At 37.5% G+C, this 11261-nt stretch overlaps 1 protein-coding gene and 1 pseudogene across 7 annotated transcripts in view; one reads left to right on the top strand and one right to left on the bottom strand.

The window, feature by feature from the left end:
* Pfkfb1 (6-phosphofructo-2-kinase/fructose-2,6-biphosphatase 1) overlaps positions 1-11261 on the bottom strand; it is an 86990-nt gene that overhangs the window by 56852 nt on the left and 18877 nt on the right. The window contains exon 1 of one of the 7 annotated variants that reach the window (XM_023708422.1): positions 2504-2516. The exons of the other annotated variants lie outside the window; for them this stretch is intronic. The gene's annotated coding sequence lies outside the window, so the exon portion shown is untranslated. Of the gene's footprint in view, positions 1-2503; positions 2517-11261 lie in introns of those variants that run through there. 7 annotated transcript variants of the gene reach the window in all.
* Positions 251-1113, top strand: LOC101574249 (annotated as a pseudogene).

Here is an 11261-nt window from a genome sequence, read left to right as displayed (position 1 = left end):
ATTAGAGCAGAAATTAATTCAATTGAGATGAAGAAAACAATTCAAAGAATTAAAAAAGCAAAAAGCTGGTTCTTTGAAAGATTAAAAAAAGAGAGTGTTAGAGCTCTTGCAGAAGTGGTGCAGAGTGCTTCCTCTCTGAGCGACAGCAACTGTCATGTTATGAGAGGCTGCAGCAAAGCCTCCAAAGAAGACGCAAGAGCTTGACAGCTTCAGCTGAAGCCCAGCGAGCGGCAATGTCGAACCTGTAGTCATGAGTGACAGCGGCAAGCAGAACTATGGCGAACAGGAATCCCATTCTTCTTCCAGAAGTGGAAATCTCATGAATCAGGGAAATCTGCAAGGCATACCCCTGCAAGGTTTTGCTCCAAGGAAGATTCTAGGTGTTCCAGATCAAAGTCTAGGTCCAGATCTGAATCTAGGTCTAGATCCAGAAGATGTTCTCAAAGGCATTATAGAAGGGCACGGTCTCCATCTCGTTCTCATAGACGTTCCTGTAGCAGGTCTTACAGTCAGGATTATAACAGATACCACAGCCACAGCCATTCTCCCACGTCTACTTAAAGGCATCATGTTGGGAATCGGGCGAATCCTGACCCAAACTGTTGTCTTGGAGTGTTTGGGTTGAGCTTGTACACCACAGAAAGAGATTTAAAAGAAGTATTCTCTAAATATAGCCCAATTGCCAATGTGTCTATTGTGCATGACTAGCAGTCTAGGTGTTCAAGAGGATTTGCCTTTGTGTATTTTGAAAATGTAGATGATGCCAAGGAAGCTAAAGAACGTGCCAACAGAATGGAACTTGATGGTGGAGAATCAGAGTGGATTTTTCTATAACTAAAAGACCACATACGCCAACACCAGGAATTTACATGGGGAGACCTACCTATGCCAGTTCTCGCTGCCGGGATTACTCTATGACAGAGGTTATGACCATGGCTATGATGATCGGGATACTACAGCAGGTCATACAGAGGTGGTGGAGGAGGAGGTGGATGGAGAGCTGCTCAGGACAGAGATCAGATTCATAGAAGGTGATCACCTTCTCCTTATTACAGTCGTGGAGGATACAGATCATGCTTCAGATCTTGATCATACTCACCTCGTCGCTATTAAAGCATAAAGATGAAGACTTTCTGAAACCTGCCATAGAGCTGGGATGTTGTTTGTAGATAATATTTTTATTGTCTGTTTAAAAAGTGAACAGTCGGGCTGGTGAGATGGCTCAGTGGTCTAAAGCACCTACTTAGAACAAGCTTAGCAAAGCACAGGAACTGCAGCTCAATCCCCCAGCACCACATGCCAGCGAGCCCCGCCCCTGGTGGGCTGAGCTGGCCACACACACACACACACACACAAATAAATAAATAAATAAATAAATAAATTTTTTAAAAAAGTGAACAGTGCCTAGTGAAGTTAGGTGACTTTTACACCTTTTAAGATGATTACTTTTGGTGGAGTTCAAATGCTGTTTTCATTCTGTATTTGTGTAGTTTGGTGCTTTGTTCAAAGTTAAGTGTTTTCAGAGAAGTATGTTTTTGCATGTATTTTTTTATAATCTTAAATTTTGACTGCTGAGAAGTTTCTATTGTACAAGTACTTCATTTAAAAGGTTTTTCTACTGAATCCAGGGCAATTTGAAGATTGAAGCCTGTGTGTAAAAATGCTATGAAATGGCAAAAAGCAACAATGAAGTTTGATTTTTAACAAAAAAAAGAAAATGCAAAATAAGTTTATACTTCATAACACAATATAGAAATTCTAAAAGCTGACCAATTAAGTTTGCTAATATACAAAATAGGTAACATAACACAACCAAGTAAGCTTTATCCCAGGAATATAAACTGGTTCAATATTATAAAAATCAAATTCATGCTAAAGAAATAAAATTCTATACTACAATAACATATGAAAAAAAAACCTTTTTGGTAAAATACAATGTTCATGCATGATGAAAACTCTTAGTAAACTAGTTATAGAAGGGTGTGTCCTTCACCAGATAAACGATATCTACAAAAAATGGTACAGCTGACATCATATTTCATATTGACAGACCAAATGATTTTTCCTAACAGCAGAAGCAAGCCAAGAAATTTAAAGACCCAACCCAAAAATGGGCATCTGAGATGAATACACATTTCTCTTTTTTTTTCACATTTCTCAAATGAAGAAATAAAGATAGCAAATAAATATGTAGGAAAAAATGGTCAGCATCATTGGTCATTTGAGAGATGCAAGTTAAAACAACACCGAGAATTTTACCTCACCCTGGAAAGAATAGCAATTGTCAAGAAACCAACCAATAAATGCAGGGGTGGCTGTGGGGAGAAGAGGAACCTTTCTCTATTGTTGGTAGAAATGTAGACTGCTATAACCACGGTGGAAATCAATGTAGAGATTCCTAAAAAACTAGCATTGGCGGTCCCATTCAACCTAGCTATTCCCTCTCTGAGTATCTCCCAAGAAAAATTAAAAACATAATTTAAAAAAAAAGCTATATGTGTACCTATATTTATAGCAGCACAATTTGTCACAGATAGGGGCCAGAGAGATGGCTCAGTAGAACAAGTGCTTCCCTGGCAAGCACAAGGGCCTGAGTTCAATCCCTGGTTCTGCCAAAAAAAAAAGAAGAAAAAAAAAAAAAAGAAGAATTTTCACAATTTGTCATAGCTAAATCTTGGAAAAACTCAAATGCCCATCAACCAAAGAATGGATAAAAAAGATGTGATCTTTTTATACAATGGAGTACTACTCATCCATAAAGGATAAACTAGATCCTTTTATAGATAAATGGATGCAACTTGAGACCACATTCATAAGTGAAATAAACCAGATGCACATGTTTAAGCACTGTATTTTCTCCCTAGTATGAGAAACTAAATTAGTAAATAAGATCCAAAATGTACCATAGATATTTTCAAATGGGAAGAAACTTCCAAAGGAAACAGTAACTGAGATGGGGAAATGGAAAAAAGAAAGAAGGGGAAAAAAAAATATATATATATATAGCTATACTACTAGATTCTTTTAATTCATTGAAAAGGAAGGTTTGTGCTAATATTGTTTGGTCAATTAAATCCTGGTATCTTATACTCTGAGTAACTAAATATAACAATGTGCAATGTATTAACCATTGTTGCCCTCTTATCATCTTGTTTTGAAATTTTGGGTTTTTTCTTTTTAAGTAAAAAAAAAAAAACAAGGTAAAGATGTCCACTCTTCCTCAACATAGCACTAGAATTCCTAATCCATACAATAGGTCAAATAAGGAAATAAAAGGCATATAGATTGGAAAGGAAAAAGCACATGCATTTTGGTACACAGTCCACCTGATTGTGTACAAAATTATAGGAAATTAACAAAAATTCTTCCTAGAACAAATGAATTTATCAAATTCATAAGATACAATGTCAACACACACAAATCAGTGATATTCCTATATGTAATCAATTAAAAACCAAAACCAAAAAGTAAAAGGTCATATTTATAATAGTTCTAATAAGATAAAAATAGTTATATTTGGTATGATATTAATCAAAATTCCCACTAAGATTTTTCTAGATATAGGTAAACTGATTCTAAGATTAATATGATAGGGAAAATGAACTAGCATGGTTAAAATAATTAGCAAATTACAATCAACACTGAACCCCACTACCTAATTTTGAGACTTAAGGTAAATCTATAATACTCTGTATTGATACTGGCAAAAGAATAGCCATATAGATCAATGGAGAAGAATACATACCCCCAAAACAGAAGCACTCATATACAGTCAACTGATTTCATACAAAGGTACAAAGGCAATTTAATGGGGAAAAACAGTATTTTTACAAATCAAGCTAGAACAAAAGAAAGTCCATTTGAAAAAATGAACCTCGCTCAGCTACTGCCAACTTAGAGCTGGCTCTGCACTGTTACGCCTCTACAGAGGACAGCACAGGTACCAGCCAAACAAGGGACTAGCTCCTGGGCAAGGTAAGAATCTAGGAGATTCAACATGGTTGACTAGAAGAAAGTGACATTAAAGCTGACAAAAGATCCACTGAGAAAAAATGAGCTGGAAGATCCAACATGGCTGAGAGGAACAAGAGCTGCATTGAAGTAGCTCAGAGAACATTGCCAAGCAACATAGAGAAAGGACAAGATGGTGGGACAGTGAGTGCCAGCAGCTCAGCTTCTCCAGAACAAGCTGTCTAAAGTCTAGAGTTGGAGAAAACAGGAAGAACACTAGTCTCTTGATTCCTAAGTGATCTCCCAATGGTAACAAGTGGTGAGTCTCTGTATTACAAGAGTCCCAGGATATAGCTGAACACAGCAGTGCAGGCCAGGGAGGTCTTGTAGAAAAGTGTTGGGAGTTTGAACTTCAATCCCAGAGAAGTTGGTGGCTTCATACTGTTAAGGTCCCAGAGTTGATGAGGAAAAGATAGTCACTGCAGACTGTTGGCAGCTGGAGAGAAGAGTAGGGTGATTACCCCTGAAAGGCAGGGAGTGGTGATCACAGATCCAGGACCTGTGATCAGACAAGATTCAGCCTGAGCTATCTAGGATTTTGGACCCTCATACTGATACTGAATTCCTACTGCTAGAGAGAGAGCCAAATAGGGGCTTATAGTGTATTATTTCTCAATTAGCCATTATAGACACCATTGAAATGGATTAGTCTGTTACTACTGTAACTGAATTGATTACATTGGAATAATCCTGACTTAGCAGAATTTAATACCACTGAACTTGTCTGCTGAATCCACCATCATATCCAGGGAGGACAGCAAGAATTCCTAACCCATGAACTCAGACTGCATCAAATAGCAAAAATGCCTGCAACTTGGCAGAAAGACATTTTGAGTCTGAATTAACTCCAGTTTTGTAGTGGAAGGATCATAGGAGTAATTGAAAAGTGAATACCCAGACTATCTGGCAAAGAAATCACATACGTGTGTTGGAAATCACATATGTGTAGGAATCAGCCCATGAATTTATCCCTGGTCAGGGGACAAAGAACACCCAGTCTCTCTTTCAAAATTATTTCTGTGTCATGTCTTTTATCCTCACCCTCCACACCCCCATCAAGGATAAACTCATAGGTTGGTTCCTACAAGTGGCACCTAAACAGGACCTGACTGGAGAAGGTCCACTTTAGTGTAAGGTACAGTAAGAGACTGGTAGTTCCGCAGTGGAGAGGAGCTGAGTCAGCTAGCAAAGAAAACAAGTGTGGACAATTTTCTCAGCCAGGGTAACGGAGTAGAATTTGTCAACTGAAGTGCAACATTATACCTCTTTTATGGAAATTCTGGTGCACCAGTCTGGTGATCAAGTCAGTATCCAACTGCTCTCTTGTATGTTATAAGATGCATGAAATTTCTTCCAATTTATTTGCAAGAATAATTTTTCTGGCATAACAAATGAGATGGAAACTTATTAGCTAAACTTCAACAGTAACCTCTACTGAGGCGGAGAATAGAATTTAAAAATGATTTTATGGCTTAGTAAATGGAGGCAAGTAAGATCTCTCTTTTGGTTCTATGTGGAAGCTCCAGGAGAAGTTTTGTTTCTAGTCATGATGACCATACAGTATTGAGAACTGAACTTAGGTGACAGACCTGCAGTTTGCTGCAGCATAAAACATTAAACAAAGTTTCTAAAAATAATAAGGAAACACACTTAAACATATTACGTGTGGGGTTGTTTTTTTCTAGAAGTTAATAAAATTTAATAATTTAAAAGTTAAAAAAAGATGTTATCAAACATAATCTGTGGTTTCCTAAGACTGGCAAATTTAATGTATAAATTGGGATAGAGTGGGGCTTAAAGTATGCTCACACCCAAGGCTCTGCTCTGTTCCCTGAAACTTTCTTCACATGGAGTTTGGTCTGTGTAGTACTTTGTCCTTTAACTTTGGGAAAACATCCCATACCTACTGCACTCTTGAGAAAGGGCAAAAATAAGGATGAAGATCCTTGGTCTCATTTTTTCCCTCTTCTTCCTTCCCTTCCATTTGTGGTTGATACAGAAATAGTGTCTTCCTATCAAAGATTGGTTAGACAGGCTGTGCTTAATGGAGAGCCCTCTGAAACATGTGCATTTACAATTAATATTCAGCCCGATCCTAAAAAATACTCATAAGCATAATCCTTTGGAGTATACATTGCTTAAAGAATTAAAACCCAGCGTAATGAACAATTGGGTTCAAGGAACTTTTGTGTCGGGCTTGTTAGTCTGTCCTAGGAGATTTATAATTGGCTCCTTCAGACATTAAACACTTGGATAGGTCCTGCCTTTCTGTGGGACAACAGTTAAATTTCCATGCTAATCTTCAAGTGCTGGCAGCTGAACAAGCATGACAGAGTTGAGCAGCAGAATAACCTGAGATTGGGCTGGAGAGATGGCTCAGTGGTCTAAAGCACCTACTTGGAACAAGCTTGGCGAAGCGCAGGAACCACGGTTCAATCCCCCAGCACCGCATGCCAGCCAGCCCCACCCCCTGGTGGGCTGAGCTGCTCCCCCCAAAAAAATAAATGTAATAAATAAATAAATAATTAAAAAAAGAATAACCTGAGGTTACCGAAACACATGCTGTCAGGTACAGGTTCATACTCAGATCTAATCCCACAGTTAACCTGGACCAGGCTTACCAACAAATAGCTCTCATGATGAAACCAGTTTGGACAACTATTCCTGAGGAAGGTTTTCTCACTCAGCCTTTTTTTGCCCATTCTTCAGAGCTCATGGGAGCCTTATGCCAAATTCTTAGCCAGGTTACAAGAAATTGTTTGATGACAGATACCACATGCTCAGATAGCAACAGAAATTATTGTGTTGTGGTTGGCTTATGAGAATGCTAATAAGGATTGTAAACAAGTGTTAGGGGATGTGTGACTCACCCAAAATTCAGGAACTGAAAGTATACCAAGATGTATAATGAAGGTCACAAGTCCTCTGTTTACTAAAACTATATTTAGTTTAATAAAACAAAATCAGCCTTCTTCAAAAACAAAATGTTTAATTGTGGCAAAGCAGGGCATATTTGTAAAAAATGTATCCAATCCCAGACAAGAAAAAGTGCAGCCCTCCCTTCAAGCACTGGGCCTCTGCCCTGGGTGTCAGAAAGGAAATAATTGGCTAATCAATGTTCTACATATCACAAAGATGGCTCCCCATTGACAGAAGACAGGATGTGGGCCTAGCCCTAGGCCCAGCAAACAATTAGGGAATTTCTAATACAGGCATACAACTACAAACTTTATTAGGTCCCTGGAGGAATATCAAATCCTTTATCAACAGACCCCTAGGAAGCATAGGATTAGGCCTTCCACCTGCTGAACAAGTTTTTTAATATTTTAAAATATTTTTAGAGGCTGGCGAGATGGCTCAGTGGTCTAAAGCACCTACTTGGAACAAGCTTGGCAAAGCACAGGGACCACGGTTCGATCCCCCAGCACCACATGCCAGCCAGCCCCGCCCACTGGTGGGCTGAGCTGGCCACACACACACACACACACACACACTAAATAAATAAATGTTAAAAAAAAACTTTAAAATATTTTTAGAGAGAGTGAAAAATAGTATGAAAACAGAAAAAATTACAAGTGATACAGAATTTCACTTAACAAAGTAATGTGAATTTCACAGTATTTGTTGTAATACACAGTGTTGTCTTCCAACCAGTTGTTCATATTGCCAGATATATGCATGTAAAATTGGAAGAAGAAAGAAAAAAAGAAGTGTGAAAGAAATTAAGGAGAGAAAAAGTATGGACAATTGAAAAAGGAGACAAAACAAATTAAGTGTTATCTGCTCTTTTCCACAGTCCAGCAGAAACGTACAGTACAGTTATCCAAACCAACTTGCTATATATATAGATAAATCTCTTCGCCCCATTTCCTTTCCTGTCTTTCTCAACTCAGTAGCTCTTTCCTTTTGAATAAATTCATTCCCTTTTCCCAGTACTTAATTGTACCCTTGAGATTTCATTTGAATGGAATCTTGATTAATGGAGATAAACCCTATAGGAATTTGGGATCCTCTTCCCTTAAATACTGTGTTTGGTTTTAGGAAACAGTAGGTTAAGCCTTCAGGGTGTAGAGATATTTCCTGAGATTATTGATTCAGACTATTAGGGAGAAATTCAGGTTGTAGTGCAGTCCTATTGTATGTGTTTTTGAAGTAAGAGATTATATTGCCCAATTGATTCTTTTATATGTTGTCAAAACTAGAGCCTCTAGTCAAGAACAGATCCAAGAAAATAAAAGATCTGGCAGTATATCCTATAAGGAGGTATTCTATACTAAAGATATCATAAGCCAATGGTTCATGTATAGTATCAAGTTTAAAGCAGAATATTTTCAGGGATTAATGGACAGTTGTACTGATGTTTCAGTGATTGCTTCATCTTAATGGCTACCTGCCTAGCCTACCTGAGCAACAGCTTCCTTCTTGGTTGGGCTTGGGTTACTCAGGTAGGTTATGAAGTGTGCTATATCACTTTCTTATGTAGGCTCTGCAAGACTTAAGAGAGACTTTCAGCCATTTATTACAGGGATCACAGTCAATTTGTGGGGCAGAAATCTGCTAAAAGAATGGCAGATTCAAATTACTAATGAGGCAATCCCACTTCATTGATAGAAAGATACAAAATATAGATATGTTCCAGGACAAGGACAGAACATAAAATCAACAAGGCAATCCCAAACCCATAGAAGTTTATCAAAGGAATGAAGGGAAAGATCCTGGCCATGAGTCAAACTTTGAAAAGGGATAATTGTGGTTTCTCCCTATCCAAAAACTGCTTTTTCATTAAAATGGTAAACTGATATTCCTATTTGGGTGGATTAATGGCCCCTATCAAAGAGAAGCTAATTTACTTACAAGCATTAATAAAGGAGCAATAGAAGGTGAGACATATTGAGCCTTACACTAGCCCTTGGAATACTATTTGTTTTATATCAAAGACATCAGGAAAGTGGAAATTGCTTCAGGATTTAAGATCTATTAGTGCATGTATTTACCCCATAAGTGCTCTGCAGCCTAGACTTCCCTCTCCCACTGCAATTCCACAGGACTGACCTATGACAGTTATTAATCTTAAGGCCTGCTTTTGTAACATCCCTTTTAGTCCATGAAGGACTGACCTCATTTTACTTTTTCTATTCCTGCCACTAACTCTGTCAAGCCCATGTACCAAGATCAGTGGACTGTTTTGCCACAGGGGATGATGAACATTCCCACTCTGTGTCACTACTTTGTTGCTTAGGATTTAGATCTTGTCATAAAAAAAAATCCCTCGAGCCTATATAATACATTATATAGATGATATATTGCTTGCTATCAATTTTTAGCATCAACTCACCCATTTTTGCAGAAACTAAACAGGCTTTGATACAACATGTGTTATACATGACCCAGAGAAAATTCAAACTATTTCCCTTTATAGTTACTTGGAAACTCTGGTAACAGAAACAGTAGTTCTAGTCCAAAAATTAACAGTAAGGGCCAGGAAAATAGCGCAGTGGAATAAACGTTTCCCTGGCAAATGCAAGGCCCTGAGTTCAATCCCCAGTTCCACAAAAAAAAAAGTAAGACGAGATTCATTATATGATTAAATGATTTCCAAAAATTAAATGATTAATTTAATGATTAAATTAAATGATTTCCAAAAGTTAAATGATTTCCAAAAATTATTGGGGGACATTAATTGGATTCACCCAAAACTAGGAATACATATCCATAGGCAATTATATAAAACTTTATAAGAAAATCCAAATTTGATTCTACCCATATTTTTACATCTGAAACCTTTAAAGAGCTTCAGGTGATAGAAGCCACTTTAGCAAATGGACAAGAATTTCGAATTATTCTGTGTCTCTTAACTAATTATATTGTCCACTTGTCCACTGGACTTCCTGGTCAAGTAGCCAACAATAATTGCTAACCTACTAAATGGTTTCATCCCCCTAACCAAAGTTCTTCGGACACATACAGATCAAATGGCTAAGCTAATTTATCAAGCCTACCACCACAATATAAAAGCATACAGCTTTTAGGATTTGATTCTAATCATACTGTGTTTTCTATTAATCTTGCAAAGCATACTCATTTATTATGAACTTCCTTGGTCTAGCAGGTAGCCTTTGCAGATTATACAGGATTAGTTGATGTTCATTACTTCTGCTAAATTGGTACAGCTGCATTGCCATTATTCATTTATCTTACCTAAAATGTTCAGACAACTCCTTTTACAGATGCTTCAGTTATGTCATGGATGGGTTATCTTGTGGTTTTGTTGTTTCCTGAATTATGTAAAATCACCAGAAAATTATTATCTCTGGATATCTGGCTCAAAGATCAGAATTAGTTGCTATAATTATCATATTAGAATTTACTCTGGCAGAACCAGTTAATATTTTATGATTCTTCATATGTAGTCAATGTCACTAAGACTGACATGGAGACAGCCAATATAAAATGCATCCTGGATCCCCCTTTGTTCAGTCTATTTTTATGATTACAGAAAGCCATTCAAAATAGGACTGCCTCTTTCTATATAGGTCATGTATGCTCATATTCCAGTCTTGCTGGACCACTACCAGAAGGAAATTATTGAGAGACTTATCACCTTCACTTTTCAACAGGTGAAACTTCCCCATTCTTATTTTCATCACAACACTTGAGCCCTTACCTCTAGCTTTAAACTTTCTAGATCACAGGCATATCATGACGTACAATCTTGTCTACCTTTACCTATATGAATTCCATCAGAAGGCTGTAATACCCGAAGCCTTCAAGCAAATAAGCTGTGGCAAGTGGCTGTAATGCATATGTCCCAGTTTGAAAGACTTCAGTATATGATGTTAATATAAATACTCTCTTTTTATACATGCTACCTGCCATGCAGGAGGAACTATGGGACATACACAACAATACTGTGTCTCAGCATTTGCAAAAATGGTAGTCTTAAAGAAAATAAAGACAGGTAATAGTCTTGCCTACATACATAAAAGCCTTCAGAAATTTTTACAACAGTGGAATGTTACTTGTTCTACTAGAATTCCTTATAATCTGCAAGAACAGGCTCTGATCCAATATGCACACTTGATGTTAAAATGACAATCACAAAATCAAATGAAGGAATAAGTCATAATAAGCCACAATCTCTCCTTGACCTCCCAACATTTATACTTAATTTGCTGAATCCTGTTGGTGATATAGATAGCACACCAGCAGAATAACACTGGTCAAAAGTATAAAAGCATGCGATAAAGGAG

Source organism: Octodon degus, unplaced genomic scaffold (genome assembly GCF_000260255.1).
Source record: "Octodon degus isolate 3935 unplaced genomic scaffold, OctDeg1.0 scaffold00360, whole genome shotgun sequence".
Lineage (NCBI taxonomy): Eukaryota > Metazoa > Chordata > Mammalia > Rodentia > Octodontidae > Octodon > Octodon degus.
The sequence above is the reverse complement of the archived record's forward strand: the minus strand, read 5'-3'. Positions and strand labels throughout refer to the sequence as shown.